Raw genomic sequence first — 19,649 nt, forward strand, 5'->3', positions numbered from 1 at the left:
GTTGGATACTTGTTGATTGCTAGGACCTTGTTGGTTGTTGTATGGAATATTTCGGTTATAATTCTGATTTTGATTGTAGATTGGTCTTAGCGGTTAATAATTATTCTGATAATTATTTTCAGGCCTTTGGTTTATGTATGAAACATTCTCTCTTTGTTCCATTGTTAGTTCAATACTGAGACAATCTTTTGTCAAATGTGGTCCTCCACACTGCTCACAACTAATTCTTATTGAGTGGATATCTTTAGTCATCTTTTCCATTCATCTCTCGAAAGCATCTATCTTTGCAGAAATGGAATCAAAATCATGGCTAGAATCGGCTCTAGCTGCTTTAGATGATCTAACGATATCTTTTTCTTGGTGCCACTCATGTGAGTGGGAAGCAGTGTTATCAATAATTTTATAAGCGTCAATTGCGGTTTTCTTCATAATAGAACCACCAGCTGCTATATCGATGTCTTTTCTTGTAGTGATGTCGCATCCTTGGTAGAATATTTGTACTATTTGACAGGTATCTAAACCATGTTGCGGGCATCCTCTCAATAATTTTCCAAATCTGGTCCAAGCCTCATATAAAGTTTCATTTGGCTTTTGCGTGAACGTGACTATTTCTCCTTGAAGTCTCACGTCTTTAGATGCCGGAAAGAATTGTTTAAGAAATTTTTCAACTAAAACGTCCCATGTATCAATCGCCCCTTCAGGTAACGATTCTAATCAATCTTTGGCTTCTCCCTTTAAAGTCCAGAGAAATAACATGAGATATATCTGTTCATCCTCCACTTCTCTTATTTTAAATAGAGTACAGATCCTATTAAAGGTACGAAGATGTTCATTTGGATCTTCCTTTGGCGCACCACTAAATTGGCATTGATTAGTTACCATGTGTAGGATTTGTCCTTTGATTTCATAATCTGGCGCATTAATGTCTGGTTGAGTAATTGCGTGACCTTGGCCAGTGCGTTTAGCTCTCATTCGGTCTTCCATACTTAGAGATTCCAGATTCTCCATGATTGAATTTGTTGAATCTGAATCACTAGAGGATTCTGATTTAATGGTTGGTTCCTCGACAATCTCCGTTTGAATGATTGGTGGTTCCGGAGGAAAGATTAATGGTTCAGGATCTCTGAATTGTCCCTGAATATTCTCCGGATTCTCAATTGTGAGGTCGGGTTCAAAAAAATGGATTACCGGAAATTTGAATTGGAGTACTTGGTTGACTAGATGACGATTCTAAAGAAAAATCAACGGCGACAATATTTGCTAGATGTCTTGATCGAGTTACAGGTGGTGAACGTACAAAAGGTGGTGAACGTTTTGCTCGGTGCATTCACTGAATATCCTATTAGTTATAAAAATAAGAAAAATTATATAAGTTATCAAATTAATAGACTTTTCTGATTTTGCCCACGTTTCGAATAGCCAAAAGATGCAGCAGAGGGGCATGATTCGTTTGGTCTCAATATAATTGAGTACTGTTTGGCTCCAATAACCCGGTCCACGTACAAATCCAACTATTACTACGAACCAGAAAATGGATGTCTATCAATTTAACCACTTAAAATAATTTTTCGTTTTGAAATTTTAGAGAAGAAATAGAAAAAAATTCTATGTCCTATAAACTAGAGCGTCGAGAAATAAGAAAGAAAAAGATTGCGCGTCGAAAAATGTCGAAAAATAAAAGGTCGAAAAATAAAAAGAAAGTAGCGCGTCGAAAAAGTCTAAAAACTGAGAATTAAAAGTTGCGTCTAAAGATATTAAAGCTTAAAAGAAAAACTATATCCCAAATGGCAATAATTTAAAAAGGTACTAAAATATAAAAACGGCGTCGCAAAATTCTAAAGCACCTAAATCTTAGTCTAAAGAAAAAGCACTTAAGGAATTTTACGGCAAATTCTAAAAATCTAGAAATAAAAATAACTATGGCAAAAACTATAACTTAGAATTAAATACGAGTGAAAAATACAAATATTACGCTAAAACAAATAAAAAGAAACAAAAATATAAAAATAAACTTAAAGTTGTAAAAGTACAATTTTTATAAAAATGTTATTTTTATATTATTTATTTTATAAAACTATTAATTTTATAATTTATTAAAACTAATTAAACTAAATATACAAAATAAATAATAAAACTAAACTAATTAATTAAATAAACAAACCTAATTAGGGTTTTAATAAATAATAATAATAATAATTACGTAATGATTGCCGAATTAGGGTAAAACTGTGGCGTGTCAGACAGGGCCATGCGATCGCATGGTCCTCACGTTAAAAATCCATGCGATCGCATGGATAAAGATTTCGGGCCAGGCTTTGGGCGGCTACAGTACGGGCCTCGAGTGTTTAGTTTTTTTTATTTTCTGTTTTCTGATTTAGATATTTATATAATATATTTATATAAATTAAATAAAACTTATATTTTTATAAAATAAAGATAAAGAAACTTTATAGAACTTATATATTTAACAAACTCTTAAAACTACTTAAATTTTGTTTTTTTTTATATAGCGTTGCGCTTCTGGCGTTTAAACAAGAACTTCCCCGGTAGCGGCGCCAAAAATACTTGATGTGTGCGAGGTGTACTAGGAAATAGTATTATTTTTTACAAGGAAATACTATTAAATACGATACAATTTTACACAAGTGATTTATTTATTTATAGAATGGATATACCTAAACCTTGCTACAACACTTGTAGGCAGTGTACCTAATCGTACAGTAGTGTAGTTTTTAGTAAGTCCGGTTCGTTCCACAGGGAGACTTTTAAACAAGCTTAACGCTATATATATATTTTTTAAAACTATATTTGTAAAAATACAAAAATATATAAGTAATATTATTATTATAAAAAGGGGGTTTTTACCGTTTAATGACCGGTTTGTCGATTTTAAAACTTTAGTCGCAGTTAAAACCTAATGTAAAATATTAAAAATAATTATAACTTAATTTTAAGCGTAAAGTAAATAACGATAATGAAATTGCGATAAATAAAAGTGCGATAAAATAAAATTGCGATAATTAAAGATAACGATAAATAAAAGTGCAATTAAATAAAATGACAATAAATAAAAGTGCGATAATTAAAAGTGCAATTAAATATGAAATATATAAATTATGCTTATTTAAACTTCCGTAATCATGATGTTTGACGTGTTGATTTTTAGTTTTATTCCCATGGGTTAATTGTCCTTTATCCTGGATTATTCAATATGTCCGTCTGGTTTTTGCCCATAACAGTCCATCAATCATAAATATAAAGTGCGAGTGTCCTCGTCAAATTATCCTTATATCCGAAGTCAAATATTCCAACTAATTGGGGACTTAAACTGTAACAAGGTCTTAATACTTTGTTTAATAATTACACCAGGATATCGACTGCGTGTAACCCAAGGTTTTAATACTTTGTTAACAATTACGCCAAGTGTCCTTGTTCATAATTTCACCCCTGTTTTAATAAGTCTATTAACTATTAATCCATTCCCGTGTCCAGTTAAATGAACAATTATTCGTACATATAAATATCCCGCCCATCGTGTCCGATCGAGTGTATATGGTTATTTATAGGTACGTCCAATTGTAAATCTTTATATTAAAATTAACAAACTATCATTTGGTTAAACAAATATAAAGCCCATTAATAGCCCATAGTCTAATTTCCACAAGTGTCGTTCTTTTGTCCAAACCCCAATTATGGTACAAAGCCCAATTACCCAATTTTAATATTTAGTCCAACATCACGATTACTTTAGCATTAAATAAGCATAATAATAACTTAGCTACGAGATATTAAATTAAAAATAACATTAACCATAACTTATAGTGATTAAAAATAGCGTAGCGTTACACGGACAGAATTTCGACTTACACCCTTACAACATTCGCTAACATACCCTTATTATTAGAATTAAAATTAAAATTAAAATTAAAATTATAATATATATATATATATATATATATATATATATATATATATATATATATATATATATATATATATATGTTTACGTATGAGAGAGAGAAGAAAAAGATGTGTTTTATTTGCTCAAAAACTGCGAAATTTATAGATGTGGCCTCACACCTACTGCCATGCGATCGCATGGCTTTTTGCCTTCCAGGCCATGCGATCGCATGGCCACTTTTTCCAGCTCACAAGACTTTGTTTCTTTGCTTGCCGATAGTTTATAATAATATATATAATATATAAATAATTTTAAGAATTATTTAAATATTATATTATATTCGTGTGCATAGTTGACTTGTAATTTTTAGTCCGTTGCGTCGAGCGTTGAGAGTTGACTTTGGTCCCGGTTCCGGATTTTCGAACGTCCTTGCGTACAATTTAATATCTTGTATTTTGCGTTTCGCGTCTTGTACTCTTGTAATTTTGAGACGTTTCTTATCAAATATTGGAACTACTTGATTGTACTTTGTACTTTTGAGCTTTTTGGTCGTTTGCGTCTTCAATTCGTCGAATCTGTCTTTTGTCTTCACCTTTTATTATTTAAACGAATATCACTTGTAAATAGAACAATTGCAACTAAAAGCTTGTCTTTCTTGAGGGATAATGCTATGAAATATATGTTCGTTTTTAGCATTATCACTTATGAATAACAAGACTCAAATCAATGAAAACTATCCCACTCAAAATATAACTTATTCATATGAGTTTTTTGGTCATTTACTTCTTTTAATCAACGTCTCGTTATTTATCAAAGCATATTTAATAATATTAGTTTTAATCAAAACATTTTATGACTAAGTTAATATATATATATATATATATATATATATATATATATATATATATATATATATAATCATAAATTTATACATGATATATATGTTTGAAATATTTATCTAATAATATAGTATTTAGCTTTTCAAAACTAATTATATTTCAAACCTCATTTTAAATTCGTTTAGAAAATATTATAACACGTAACGTTTACACTTTAAAACTTAATTTGATATAATTCATTTATGCGCCCTTGTTTATTTTAATTTCCTCAAACTTTCTAAATTATATATCTTAATATCAATCAAATCGAATAAACAAGTGTTACCATCGTTTACTTAATTAATTTGAAATCAAATATATCTAATATATATAAAAACATTTTAAATACCCGTTGCAAGTTATCTATATATTTAAACACCAATATTCCAACTTACATTATTTAAACAAAGACATTTTAATAATCAAGTTCTATTATATCAGAAAACGTTTTCGTACGTTTGAAAATAGATCAATCAAGTATTGTGAAATTCAATTCTCCACTAAATTTTGTCTAACCTTCGTCAATTGACAGATTTGTTCTTACTTGAAAATTACTTTACCCTTTATTCCGAATACCGTTAAAAAAGGAACGATTTCTCAAATCAACGTGGGCCTCGTAGCATAGACTCATAACCATACAATGTATCTGATAAATCAATCATTTGATATTATCTTTTAATCTCGTCGATAACTATAATAAACTTACATTGCAACAAAAACGTTCATGTAAAGTATTATATATCTAATACTTTGTTAACGTTTTCAGTTAATAAGTATATATTATATATACATATGAATATACACATAAATGTTCGTGAATCATTGAGCATAGTCAAAGGGTAATTGATTACATGAATAAAATTTTCAAAATTTTCAAGACTCAACATTACAGACTTTGCTTATCGTGTCGGAATCATATAAAGATTAAAGTTTAAATTTGGTCGGAAATTTCTGGGTCATCACACAAATAACTCAATAACAGGCTTGCCTCGACGTCTATGAGTGGGATTAAGATATATGTGTTGGTGCATGAATCCCCAGCCATAGATTAATTTGTCGTTTAATACATTCGGTTATGCAATAACGTTTACATGTGACTATTGATTACATTTGTGATTGTGTGTGCTTAATTATTTAAACAATCAATATATTAAACTGCATACACAATCGACCGAGTGTGTTCACACACTCGACCAACTGTGTGACTCAGTCGACCGACTGAGTGATTCAGTCGACCGACTGTGTCACTCAGTTGACCGACTGAGTGACTCGGTCGACCGACTGTGTCTGTCATGCAGTATATATACGGGTTAAAACCTCCTTTGTGAGGTTACACATCCCATTAACCCTAGTCGACTGATTTTCATCCCTTTCGATCCCTATCACCATATACCACCAAAATAACTTGTTTAGGCGTCAATCTAATCTAGTTTACACTCTAGGTTTGATCAAATCGATCTCGATTCGACCCATATCTCGGTATTACTCAATTCTAGTGTTTTTCGCCTCTAGTATTGATTGCAAGAGACCTAAGATCAGTCAATATTCGTCTACAAAGTGGTATCAGAGCTGGAGTCTCTTGTTTGCTTGATCAAAATTCGTTTTTGGGTCAAAAAATGAGGTTTTTGGTGTTATTTTGGTGTTGCATGATTAATCTTCATTTCTACATTATAGTTTGTGTTTTCTTTGTCAAAACGTGTTACTGGTGTCATTATAATCGTGTTCTACATTTTGGTTTTGTCTTTTTCATTGAAAATCGATCGAAAAATCGATTTTTGTCTAGAAAACCCTAAAAGTCGACATGTTTCCATCAAGAACACACTCGGCCGTGTGAGTCTTGAAAATTGGCCATGTGGGTCCATCAATCAACCGAGTGAGTCACTTAATCGACCGTGTGAGTAAGTCAATCGACCGTGTGAGTGAGACAGTCGGCCGTGTGAGTTGTAATACCAAAGGTTTAGTGTGTAACGAAGTGCTGCCCAATTTTTGTCAGAAAACTGACCGTGTGACTCATACACTCAACCGTGTGACTCATACACTCGACCGTGTGTCTAAGACAGTCGATCTTATGTCTAAGACAGTCGACCGTGTGTCTATAATCAGAAACTGATTTAATCTTTTATTCACACTTAATTAACCAATATGTCAGACACTAATGAACAAGTAACAAACGAATACAGTGCTTTGTTAATTGCTCCTGGACTATAAAAATTGTTACTTAACGAAAGTGAGTCTGGATCTGCTAATAAGGTCCCTAAACTTGAAAATCTTAAAGACTTTTTGGACTGGAAAACCAGGTTTACAATCTACTTGAATGGTATAGAATCTAGACTATAGGAGTTTATTGAGAATGAATATGTGTGGCCAAACACAGCAGACGGTGAACCTAAAGAAACTACACAGTTCAGTCCTACAGAGCGTGAACAGTATAATCTAGAGTGTAGGTGTTACGCACAGCTCACACAAGCTTTGTCTAAAGAGATTTTTCAACAGTTTAAAAACCGAAACAAGACTTCGTACACTATTTGGCTGGCTCTTCAATCAGCAATAGAGGGTACTGCTACTTATCGTGCCACTAAGGGTAAGGTTTTGAAGGATGAATGGAGAGTGTTTGCAGCTCTTCCATCAGAATCTCTTGGACAAAATTTGGAAAGATATCGTCTACCGGTTGCTGAGATGGCAGATTATGGGATTGAGGTGCCTGATGATAAGGCAGTCAGGGTTTTGAAAGATGGTCGTCCTAAAAAATGGGATCACAAGATTGAAAATATTCAGAATAGGTACATTGCATCAGGCCGTACGTTAACTTTAACAGCCTTTACATCTAAGTTGATGGAAAAGGACATTCAGGTTGAGGCAAGGAGAAAGAGACTTGATACTGTAGCTGCTGCTTCCACAATCGGGTCATCTTCTGGAGTTCATGCTCCATTACAGACAACATACATCTCAACAAATGCTTCACAGATATCAGCACCACCGTCAATGTTTGGTTATTTCAATGCCAAATCTCAAGCTCAAAATTCTACAGTCAAGATGATTGAGTCTTCTCCGATTCAACAGACTCAGACACCAGTGTTTCAAACTGAGAATATCAAAAGGAGGTCTATAGAGTCGATTCAGGAGGATATAGCACTGGAAGCTATCATTGTCAATTCGTACAACGACATGATTAGTGGTCAAATAGTTAATGGTCATCTTGAAAATGAAGACTACGATCAAATTGATGAGGATGAGATTGAAAGGATGGATATTCTTTATGGTATGGGTAGTATTGTGAGACATGCTAGAAAGTATTTGAAGAGAACAGGGCAAAGGACGTTGAGCTTAAATTTTAACTCGAAGTTTGGTTTTGATATGTCAAAGGTTAGGTGCCACAATTGTGATGAAGTTTGTCATTATAAGAGGACATGTACAAGACCACCCAAGCCCGGTTTTCATAATCCTTTCCACACTACAACCATTGAAGTTACTCCAAAGTATGTGATTGTAGAGAAAGAGGCTTCTGCTTCTCGTCAATCTAAAGCATTGACTACTACTTATGCATATGAGGTGTGTGATTGGTCTATTTCGGTTGAGACAGAGAAAGCAAATGTTATGTTTGTAGGTAAAAGTGAAGCTGAGATTGAGGAAGAGAGGATCGTAAGAAGAAATGCAGGTTGTATAGGTAAGGATAATCCTAACTGCACATGCTATGTGTGAAAATGTGACGCTAGATTGAAAAGGGCAGAAGAGGTAATGAAAATGTGCTTTAGGAAGAGAATTAAAGATCAGCTGTATGATAAGTTTCGCAAAGCTAAGGACTTGTCAGATCTTGAGTTTACTACTGATTCTTCTCTGATGATGGTGAATCCTCTAGAATGAGTTGTCATGTGGGTACCTATTTTAGAAAAGAAATAGCGCACTTGCTCAACGGTGATTTGAAGAGTGGTGATGAGAAGATAGTTACGGTTCAGAGTTCAGATAGTTCTGATAAAGTTGAGGGCAAAGGAGGTTATAATGCTGATTACTCAGATAGTACAAGCTCAGAGTCTGAGTCAAAATCAGATGCGGATTCACGGGTTGGGAGAAATGACTACGCATTCATGGCTCACACGTTCGGTAATGATAAGGTATGTAATGATTCAGTTTCTACTTTTCCTAAATGCATTGACTTTGAACAGGAAATTGATAGACTTGAATGTGTTATTTCTAAGCTTAATGAGATACCTGTTACTTGTGAAACCTGTCCTAAACTTAGACTTGAGCTTAAGAATTTGAGATTAGAGAATCAGACTAATAAGAAAAACTATGATGATGCACTTTTCTATCTTAATAAACAGAAAGAATATGTTAATGTTATTAAGTCTTTAGACAATCAGGTAGGTCACTTAAAGTCAACTATTATAGATGATGAAAAAGTGATTAATCTGTATTTGGGCCAGATAGAAACCCTTAAGGCAGAAAAGGATTCATTTAAGTTGAAATATGAGTCTGAAAAAGCTAGGATTGATAATTGGCAGAGAATGTCATACGTGACACAAACATTTAATCATACTAAGAAACAGGGTTTAGGTTATGATCAGGTTTCCCCACCACTGATGAATGAGTATGTTAACAAGCCTGTTGAGAAGTGTAAGAATCCGGTTGTAGAACCAGCTTATGGTAAGCCTGAGGAGACACCAGTTAAGGGCATTAGTAAGGTTGTTGAGAGTAAGAAACCCTTAGAGGTTTTCTATGAGACGGAGTCTGACACTGATGTCGACACTGAAAAAGATAGCAAACCTTTTGTACTAGTGATTAAGCCTATAACGATCCTCAAGAACCCTAAGAACGATAGTAATAGGAGTGAGAGTCATAAGACTCCAACAAAGAGTGTAGAGAAAACAAAACAAGTTAGGAAGAAAACTACTTTGTCCGCCCCTGTTAAATTTGTTAAGGAGAGTAGTGCGGTGAAATCGTAGGTTGATGATCCTAAGGCTGAACTTCCACCAAAAGGTGAGAGTTCTAATTCTGGTAACATGTCTAAATATGTTCCGCCTAGTCGTCGACAGACTGTTAAACAACAAGTTTCGTCACCTCCTACTACTAGACAACAGACTGCACCACCTAGGAGACAATTTTCACCTATTAGACATAAATTGTTTAATACTCATAACTTTGATGATGTTCACTGTTTCAATTGTGGGATGTTGGGACACAGGTCTGTAAATTGTAAACCCATTAGACAGACACCACATAGGAAGGTTGATCTTAGTCTGAAACGTACTTTCAATCGAAGATCACCTTCACTAGTGTTTAATTCTACTTCTGTGAAATCAAATGAAACAAAAGTTTTCCAAACAAATGACTACTACATGAAACAGTTACCGAAAAATACTGTTTGGAAATGTAAATCAGAAGTTAAGGGGGTCCAAAATTTTGAAGGTCCTTTTGGATCTAAAGGACAATGGGTGGAGTTGCCAGTTGTTGGTGTTAATGGGAAACCCACTGCCATAAGGTCATGGGTGGCCCTTTCTAACTAATCTCTTTATTTTAATGTGCAGGCCACCTACAATCCACGTTGCAGTACTTGGATTGTTGATAGTGGGGCATCCAGGTACATGACAGGGAACTTGTCCTTGCTTTCAAATGTTAAAACAATGAATAGAGGACCAGTTTCTTTTGCAGGTAGTGAAGGAGGATTTATTACTACACAAGGCGTCATAGCAAATGAGAACGTCAGCTTTGATAAAGTCAATTATGTGGAGCAGATGTCGAACAATCTGCTTTCTGTTTCACAAGTTGCTGACAAAAAGTATACAATTGCTTTTGATGAAGATTTTTGTTATATTTTAAGAAAAGAGTTTGTGATTCCGGAAGACATGATTCTGATGACCGCTCCAAGGTGCAAGGATCTTTATATTCTTGATATGCGTAAAACTCATGTTAAAGCAGCAACAAGCCATCAGGCTTTTGTTTCCAAAGCTATTGAACAGGAGTCCATAATTTGGCACAAGCGTATGGGTCATCTGAGTCTAAGGAAGATGAATAACCTAGTCCACAATGGACTGGTGGATGGTGTGAATGTTAAAAGTTTTCATATTCCTGAGGGTTGTCTTCCGTGTAAATAAGGGAAACAGACTAAGAAGTCACATACTACCAAGAAACATAATTCAGTCAATATTCCTTTGGAGTTGTTGCATATAGATCTCTTTGGTCCAGTTAACTGCAAAACCATCACTGTAGAGTTATATTGTTTGGTAGTTACAGATGAGTATTCCCGTTTCTCTTGGGTTGTGATGCTGAAGCATAAGTCAAACACTTTCGAGCATATTAAAGTTTTGATTCTAAAGCTCGAAAGCTTGTATAAGTTGAAGGTTAGAAAGATTTGTATCGACAATGTTACGGAATTCAAGAATAATCAGATGCTGCTGTTTTATAATGAAAAGGGGATACAGCAACAGTTCAGTCCTGCTTATATGCCACAGTCAAATGGTGTTGCTGAAAGGAAGAATAGGACTTTAATTGAGATCGCTAGGACTATGCTAGCTGATTCATGTCTACCGATTGTTTTTTGGGGTGAAGCTGTAAGTACAGCATGCTATGTGATGAACAGAGTTCTAGTGGTGAAAAGACATGGTAAGACGTGTTATGAACTGTTACACAAGAGAAAGCCTAACATTAAACATTTTGAACCCTTTGGTGCTCCTTGTACTATTCTGGTACGAGACGCTGGAGGGAAATTTAATTCAAAGGTTGTCTCTGGTATCTTCTTGGGCTATGGGAATCTGAACAAAAGAGTGTACAACACTGAATCAAAGTGTGTAGAAGAACGTTATGAGGTTGTGAGACGACCCGACCCAATCCATAGGGACGAATACAATAACATATGATAACATTGCGAGGTACTTGACCTCTATATGATACATTTTACAAACGTTGCATTTATTCTTAAAAAGGCAAACTATCATTACATCAATATTTGACATTTTCGTCTAACATTTCATAATATCCAAATGACCTAATCTGTCATTTACTTATTTATATTCTCTATTGAACTCCAATGACTCGAATGCAACGTCTTTGTATCATGGCTTAAAAGGTCCCAAGTAGTATCCTTAACATGAGCTAATGCACAGCGGAAGACTTAATTCATACCTGAGAATAACATGCTTTAAAACGTCAACATAAAGTTGGTGAGATATATAGGTTTGATGCTAGTAGCGTTATAACAATGGAACACAAGATTTCATATATAAACATTTTAATAAAAATATTCTAAGTGGTTGATCACTTGGTAACCATACTTAACATTTAATCACGTCGCATATTCCCTTTATTATGAAATCTTACTACACCGTACCAAGGTGTAGTCACGAAACGAAGTACTGTGCAACCGTTGAATACTGGTCGTCCAGTCCGGTTGGGGTTGTCAGGCCCGATAGATCTATCAACAGGATTCGCGTTTACAATACCGCTGTAAATATTAGTTACCAAGCTACAGGGAAGTATGCCAGTGGTACAACTCAACGTAGAATATATTTTTCAGTTACTTGTGTCCATAGCGTAAAACATAAAATACATGTATTCTCATCCCGAAATATTTAGAGTTTAAAAGTGGGACTATATACTCACTTTTGTCTTGAAGATATGTAATTTCGACTTGGTCTCCGATTGATATCACGAACCTATCCATATATAATATATCAATACCTTTTCTTTTTAAACAATCGTCACATATATATACTTATAATACTTTTAATACTTTTAATAATTCCTTAGTCCGTAGTTAGCAGTCCGATGTTAGTAATTCAATTTTAATGGTTCATATTTAGTTGTTTAATAAACCCCCAATGAAATAAATAAAACCCCCATCGTATATGTATTGGTCGAGATTAATCTTGACCCATGGTACCGGTGTTGTCAAATGACGTGTTGCGTACATAAAGTACCGGTGTTGTCAAATGACGTGTTGCGTACAATCATGGGATCTTATGATTAATCTTCTCGTATTGTTTACGGGTGATCCTGAACCATATAAAATTAAATTATGAGTACATATGTATAAAATATCATGTTACTTTAGGAAGATGTGATTTATTTAATTTTCTCCAATTATTTTCGTGGCTAAACTAGTCTTGGATATCCGATTTTGTTTTGGTCATAATTTCTTCGTTACAACTCCGTTTTCGTTGATTCAACTTTCCACTTCCTTGGATCGAGTCCCTCTTTAAGAATATGAACTGTAAATACCTTAGTTTGTATTCGAAATCATAGGTCATAGGTCAAATTTTGGTGAAACTTATGAAGTTAATCATTTTTGTTACAAAAACATCATTTAATGACCATTTTTCTAAAAATACTTATACTATGAATTAAATTATGAAATTTTTATGTGTTAACATATTCATAAGAAATATCATTTTTCCAGAATATAAACCTCCAATTCAAAGTTCAAGATGGTTTTTAATTATCCAACCCAAAACAGCCCCCGGTTGCACTCCGACGTCATAAAAACAGTTTTTTAAGGTATTCTTTGAAAAACCAAGTTATACCTTGTTAAATTAGCATATATTTAAGTTATATTACAGGTCTTGAAGTATTTTAAAAGTTAAGTTAGAAGGATCTATTTAGTTTGCAAACAAGTTTGAAATCATTCAAACTATGTTTTTGTTGTTAAAATTGTATACCATACAATAAGATAGCTATATATATATGAATCGAATAAGGTTATGAACAAAGTTACTACCTCAAGTTACTTGGACAAGATTGCTGTAAAAGAGGAGTAAAAACCTAGAACCAAAAGAGTGATGAAATTGGATGAAAGATTGGAAGCAACTTAAGACATAAACTTGAATTGAAAGTTGTATTTTTGTAGTGTTTTTGTTGATCTTTTTATGGTGGTGTTTAAGGTGATTCTTGAGAGGATTTTTGCTGGAGTTCTTAGAGAGACATGAGGCTAGTAAGTGTGTGTGTTTAGCTAGAGAAATGATGTTCCAAAAATTGAAAATGGATACATGTATTTATGGTGGTGTAAAAGGTGTATAAATTTGTAATTTTGTGAAAAGATCTTTTAATCATGTGAAATTGTCATACTAAATAACAAAAGTAGTTACCTTATACATAAGGCATGAACAAGGGCTGGTTGGTGGTGATTTGATGTGTATATACCAATAGTAAATACGTATAGAAGCTAGGTATGATACGAGTACATATACTCTAGATATACGTATAGAAATCTTGTGAAAAATGGAATGAGGATTCAAATATAGCTATCTTTTGTGAATATACTTATATTGTTTTATGTATTTAAGTCTTTAAAAGTGATTAAATACATTATATATACGATATATGTATAAACATTATAGGTCGTAAGTATTTATGTCAAATAACGTTACGTATAGTTATCGTTTTGAAAGCTTAAGTTAGTAGTTTCAAAATATACTTATAACTTATTGTTATTAATACAAAATGAGATATTTAAACATCCTTAAATCATGTTAAATATGTATATATACATATATATACACAAACGTATAATTAACATATATTGTATAGTTCGTGATATCATCGGTCAAACTAGACGGTTAAACGTTATGTAAAACTCTTTTCAAAATCATAAATCTCAACAATTTAGATTGCTTATCATGTTGGTAAGTTTTAATTTATGTAAATATTAATCTTATAAGTGTAAAACGATCGGAAAAATCCGGGTCGTTACAGTACCCACCCGTTAAAGAAATTTCGTCCCGAAATTTGGTAGAGGTTGTCATAAATAACAATAGGAATGTTTTCATGACGAATATGAGGTATTAATAAAGTTTTATCATTATTGGAAGATATGGATAAAACGATTCGGTCATGTGAAGCGCACGAGTGAAGCTATCACAAAAGAATGAAATGAGTGAATATAGAATTGTTTTAACCGATGTCGAGATTAGGATTGATTTCCAGAATTTAAGGGATTTAAAGAAAATCTTATGTAATAAGATTTGGTTCTTCGATGATTTAGAAAACAGGATCTCCTTTGATTTAATGCGATAATCTGTTTCGATTTCTTTGTCGGATATTTCACTATAAATCCACCTCCTTCCCTTTCTTACTTCCATACCTCACATCTCTTACTCTTCCTCCTCTAATTCATACCTTAAGGTATCCTTTAAAATGCTTCATCCCGTTTTGATTTTTGTTATACTTCTAACTTTCATATCTTTCATTCTTCTCTTTCATCTACCGCTAGAAGAATCTATTCACTTTTATGATTTTCTTGGAATTATAATGTTTCTAATTCTCCCGTGTCTTTACGTCGCCATACGTATTGATACACACGGTTTGTAGTTTCTGGGTGGTTATTGGGTTTGATATCTTTCCTTATATTTCGATGCTCCTGCTTCTGTTTTCCATAATCATTGTCATCCATAGTTAATACTCTCTCTTATTTGCTGTAATCTATACCCCAATTTCTATTTTGGGACTTTGTCCCTTCGTTTCTTCTTCCCGTCCTTGAGTCAAGCGATCAATAGTTCGAAATTCGTAGGTATAAAATTTGGAATGAACATAGCTAATGCTCTAAGAAAGGAATGGTAATGGCACGATTTTGATTTGTCAAATTACCAGAATATCCAGGAAAATAGAACTATCAAGATGATTTGTTCTTAATATGTTTCGGAATTGGATAGAATGTAAAAGTCATGTAACATGGCACATGATGACGGTACTGTGAATCATCATATTCCATTAGAAACTTAACATGACTTACTGTAATATAATGAAGTTGATCAAGTTTCATTATATTATACTAGTTCATGCATCAGTTCCCAACACTGCTTCAGAACATTCCTATTTTAAACTTGAAGGATTTAGAAACTAACACAGTTTCCTTTATATTGTAACGCAGATATTACAGAGGGATAAATGATTTCAGATAAGGATAGTGGTGAAAATATCTTCAGAAATATTGAGGATATTTATAATGAAAGATATGATAATATCTTGGAATTTCTAATGTCGAAGGATGATGATGAAGATTGACCCGTAAGGGTTTAGATTCAGAAGCAAGGTGTTTGCTACAGAATCGTCATAATTCTTTATGTACAAGTTTAGTCCTTGTAACTTGTTCAGAGTCTCCTTCATGGTTTGTTCAATCCGGTTTTCAGTACCAATTTTCTATCGAGCGTTCCTAACACTTCCTTCTTTTATCATCAACATTTGGTCATTAAGACCTTCTACAACATGCTGCTTCGTCAGTATTTTCAAAGTTATCGGATCTGGGTCATTGGTTATCAAACCAAGATGGTTTAAGGAGAATTGTATTTTTAGATGATTAAACGCTGATGGTAATATGATGGAATATAAAAGGTTCTCCGGTAACGATGGCGAAAGAACAACGTATATATATATATCGAGATTGTAATAAGAGTAGTCTTACTGAGATATCGAAGTGGAGCTGTGACAAAATTAGTTAATTGAAAAGGAATCGCGTGATTGTTTTTGCTAATGGATGATAAGGAATTCGATGCGGATACGTTTTAACTATAACTTCGAGTTCAAAAATTTTTAGGTGCATAATTGTATGCATAAATCTTTATTCCGTAGACGAGGTGCGGCTGGTTGAACTTCTCGATCGAGATGTTTTCAAGAATCATGAAAAGTTGTGAATGCGAATTGTAATCGTCAAGATACAAATGAGGTTTAAAATAGAATCAAGTGGCAAACTTGAAGGATTGTTTAGTTTCATATGTAATAATCATCATTTTAACTCATTTTTAATTGTCCAAAGTTAGCAGTCCAATAGTCCGATTGTCCAATGGTTCAATAAATTCATATATGAACTAAATATATAATATTCGAATTACTTAATACGTATCGTGACCCGTGTACTGGTCTCGGTGTCGATCACAACTCAAAGTATATATATATTTTGGAATCAACTCCGACCCTGTATAGCCAACTCCCACCTTCACATATAGAGTGTCTATGGTTGTTCTGAAATATATATATAGATGGATCAATATGATAAGTCGAAACCTTGTATACGTGTCCCGTTATTTAAAATGCGTAAAATAAATAAATATATATCATGACCCATTATACAACGTGTTGTCTCCGAATTAATCCGACGTGTTGTTGTACATGTGTCCCGACGGTATGTAAAGTACAGAAATTAAAATTGCAAGAATGTAAATTGCGATAAATTAAATATTAATCAGTTAGCTGGGAACAGTTAGCCGGAACAGTTATCGTGTAATCCTATCACAATTTCAATTAATTAATTCATCTGTTTCTAACAATTTTTATTTTGCCAATGTTTCTTCATTATGCCACTTGTTGGATTCGGATAGGTAAAAATCCAAATATGAAATTTAAATGGAAATGGTTAATCTGGGGTGAACGGTTACGTATATCGGTAATTGTAAGTAGGATAATAAATGATCGTTGAATCAGATTCGAAGAATGTACAGTGTAACTTGTTAATGTGAATTCTAAATATTCCTTGGGTACTACCCACCCGTTAAAATATTTTCATCATTAACAGTTTGTACGAATGAAATTTTTAATTACAATCTTTATGAAAATATATTTGCATATATATTTTCTTCGGAGGTAACTATGAATTTAATGAGTCAATAAAATACTCAACTCATTTGATTTATCGTTATTACTAGATTACATAATCTAAAAAACATTAGAGATTACATAATCGTCATGTCGAACGAAGAACGATACGTAAAGAAGAGGTAATCGGTGTAGAATGATATGTAGAACAAAGATCATATTCGAAGTTCAGATGATGATGTTGAGGTACGTGGTGCTGATGTGATTGTTGGTGGTGGTAATGATACGGTTGGTGTTGATGCTGATGATGTCGTTGACGTCGATGATGCTACTGGTACTGAAGATTGCGAGGTTGATGTTGTTAACGGTACTGGTTATGCTGCTGGTGCTGCTGCTGGTGTTTGTAACCTTCGCACCGTGTTCTCCAAAGCCGTCACACGAGCGCGAAGTTCGTTAATTTCTGCTAGTACACCAGGATGATTGGCGGTTGGAGTGAGCGAATGAACAAGATCCGAAATATGGGATAGGATATAATCGTGACGAGATACTCGAGAAATGAGAGAGAAAATGGTTTCTCGAACAGGTTCGCCGGTAAGTGCTTCAGGTTCGTCGCCAATGGGGCAATTCGGTGGGTGAAAGGGATCACCTTCTTCTTGTCTCCAATAATTTAGTATACTACGAACCCATCCCCAATTCATCCAGAATAGATGATGAGAAATTGGTTGATCCATTCCAGTGACGCTGCCTTCGGAGCCCGAATGGAAATCCATATCAGCGTAGCTGTGGGAGTCGGAGGAATTCGAACTGGACGCGGAGTTCATCTTGTACAGTCGGGGAAATGAATTTTTGGTTTGGAATAGATTATAGGAGTTGGGTTTGGTATTCTTCAATACATAATTTACATATGTATTTATAATACTCAAAATCCCGTGAATTACGGAGAATTTTTGAAATTCGTCAGGCAATGTCTATAGCAACAGATACGCTAGGATACGAATTTTGTCTATACACTATCGATGCACCAAATGCAGTAAGACGTGTCTAGACTTAAGAATACTAAGCAGGCAATTCTTAAGGATGATAAGCAGATGATTTTCGACTAGATATGATAAGCAAAACTTTTGACATGTAGACACGGTCAAAGTCCAGACTCACTAATGCATCCTAACAACTACCAGTTAGACACACTAATGCAAGGCCTGGTTCGCTAAGACCAACGCTCTGATACCACATGAGACGACCCGACCCAATCCATAGGGACGAATACAATAACATATGATAACATTGCGAGGTACTTGACCTCTATATGATACATTTTACAAACGTTGCATTTATTCTTAAAAAGGCAAACTATCATTACATCAATATTTGACATTTTCGTCTAACATTTCATAATATCCAAATGACCTAATCTGTCATTTACTTATTTATATTCTCTATTGAACTCCAATGACTCGAATGCAACGTCTTTGTATCATGGCTTAAAAGGTCCCAAGTAGTATCCTTAACATGAGCTAATGCACAGCGGGAGACTTAATTCATACCTGAGAATAACATGCTTTAAAACGTCAACATAAAGTTGGTGAGATATATAGGTTTGATGCTAGCAGCGTTATAACAATGGAACACAAGATTTCATATATAAACATTTTAATAAAAATATTCTAAGTGGTTGAGCACTTGGTAACCATACTTAACATTTAATCACGTCGCATATTCCCTTTATTATGAAATCTTACTACACCGTACCAAGGTGTAGTCACGAAACGAAGTACTGTGCAACCGTTGAATACTGGTCGTCCAGTCCGGTTGGGGTTGTCAGGCCCGATAGATCTATCAACAGGATTCGCGTTTACAATACCGCTGTAAATATTAGTTACCAAGCTACAGGGAAGTATGCCAGTGGTACAACTCAACGTAGAATATATTTTTCAGTTACTTGTGTCCATAGCGTAAAACATAAAATACATGTATTCTCATCCCGAAATATTTAGAGTTTAAAAGTGGGACTATATACTCACTTTTGTCTTGAAGATATGTAATTTCGACTTGGTCTCCGATTGATATCACGAACCTATCCATATATAATATATCAATACCTTTTCTTTTTAAACAATCGTCACATATATATACTTATAATACTTTTAATACTTTTAATAATTCCTTAGTCCGTAGTTAGCAGTCCGATGTTAGTAATTCAATTTTAATGGTTCATATTTAGTTGTTTAATAAACCCCCAATGAAATAAATAAAACCCCCATCGTATATGTATTGGTCGAGATTAATCTTGACCCATGGTACCGGTGTTGTCAAATGACGTGTTGCGTACATAAAGTACCGGTGTTGTCAAATGACGT

General features: G+C 33.9%; 1 pseudogene; it reads left to right on the forward strand.

Annotated features, from left to right (window-relative positions):
• The window catches only part of LOC139887701 (receptor-like protein 6), a 73,765-nt pseudogene that overhangs the window by 41,582 nt on the left and 12,534 nt on the right, over nt 1-19,649 (forward strand).

The sequence above is a fragment of the Rutidosis leptorrhynchoides genome, chromosome 2 (genome assembly GCF_046630445.1).
Source record: "Rutidosis leptorrhynchoides isolate AG116_Rl617_1_P2 chromosome 2, CSIRO_AGI_Rlap_v1, whole genome shotgun sequence".
Taxonomy (NCBI): domain Eukaryota; kingdom Viridiplantae; phylum Streptophyta; class Magnoliopsida; order Asterales; family Asteraceae; genus Rutidosis; species Rutidosis leptorrhynchoides.